This window comes from Fopius arisanus, unplaced genomic scaffold (assembly GCF_000806365.1).
Source record: "Fopius arisanus strain USDA-PBARC FA_bdor unplaced genomic scaffold, ASM80636v1 scaffold00156, whole genome shotgun sequence".
In the NCBI taxonomy this organism is placed as follows: Eukaryota; Metazoa; Arthropoda; class Insecta; order Hymenoptera; family Braconidae; genus Fopius; species Fopius arisanus.
The window spans coordinates 134,835-136,540 of NW_011887895.1; positions in this window are offsets into that span (position 1 = coordinate 134,835).

The window sequence follows — 1,706 nt, forward strand, 5'->3', positions numbered from 1 at the left end:
TGAAGAAAAAAGTTTGAAAAGTTAATAAAAAAATTATATTTCTTCCAAATGCACAGTGCCGAGAGATTTTGCGCGTTTTTCCCGACTTAAAAATTATTCTTTTACTCTCGTTAGGGGGCGTGGAATGCAGGCGTTGTGTACAGATTTTGTGAACACGGGCGCGGTGATAATTCAAATTGAATTTTCTATCAAACTGTTGCAAACAATTGACGATGGATTGAGTAATAAATTATCGGTGGATCGGAGATATTCGTAATATACTCAGAGGTCGAGTAGTTTACCAATAATTTGGCCAATGGAATAATATTAGGTTATGCAATTATTTACTTAACCTCCACATACCTAACTTTTCAGTGTTCTAAAACGCATCTGATAAACGCCGCAAAACGCCTCCTAACGGGAGCAAAAAAATAAGTTTTAAGTCGAGGAAAAACGCGCAAAATCATTCCCCTGGTCTTGCGCTTTCGAGTGATCATCGCGCTACAACGTGAGGTTCCGTGTACGCAAAAGATTCCACTCTAATGATATTCCAGATAATTAATTGTTCACGATCATGGCGTCCATCTGAATGAGTTCAAAATTGTAAATATCTTTAAAGAAAATTTAAAAAATCACAACAAAATTTTGTGAAAAAATAGCGCCAAGTCCACGTGAATCTGATCGCCTCCAAGACAGAAACAAGGGACAATTACTGAATAGTTGAAATCACACAGTAGGCGAACTGATTATGATATCATCTTTTTTTTAAAAAAACATGGAAATATTAAAAAATGCCAAGTTTATGCTGACAGCGTCAACTAGGATAATTTTCCGCAGTTTTAGTTCCGATTGGAAAATTGATTATTGTTAATAAAGGCTTTTCTCATTCCGGCTGTAAGACAGTGTTTTACGGCTGTGTTGCTTTGCTTCGCGTCCACGAAACGCTGACTACGGCTGTTATGACAAAAAATAGTGGGCGTCATACGGCCAAAAAAAAATTGTCGACCAATATGATTGTTGCAAACCTCATCTTCGCTAGAAAAGTTTTTTTCGGCCTACTGATATACTGATATAAAATATACTGTTTCACACCTCGTCCATAGGAAATTGATGCGGAAAAAAGTCAACTTGGCGCACCGGGCCCCTGGCGGACCATTCGAGGTCTACTCGAGAGGCCCTCGATAGAGTGAATCGATTTGTGCACTGAGTCGATAGGTGTTCGATATTGAGTCGATGGTAATGGTAACATTACCATCGACTGAATATCGAACACCTATCGACTCAGTGCACAACTCGATTCCACCCTATCGAGTGGTCTGCCAGGGGCTGTTCGATAATGAACATACTTCGTAGGAAGTGAATGATTGACAAAGCTAGAGTTCGCACGCTAATTGGCAAAACGCCAAAACTATTGAGATTTGATTTAGCTTATTATATCAACAATTGGATTCCGTATACCTGACGTGTACTTAACCTATTCACCAATGAACGTCAAATAGCATATCGGTATGAGGAGAGTGGGTACCCGTCAGTGTGATGGCGCGTTCATAAGCGACGCATGGTGGCACACTCTCATTCTTAGACAACGGCATAGAGTGGGGGAGGAAGATCATCAGTGAATAGTTTAAAATGAGATGTAATGCTTATACATGATGAGATGTCCGTAACGACTGAAGTAATTACGTAATTATCAATCGATGCATTCAATCAATAATCCACTTACGAAT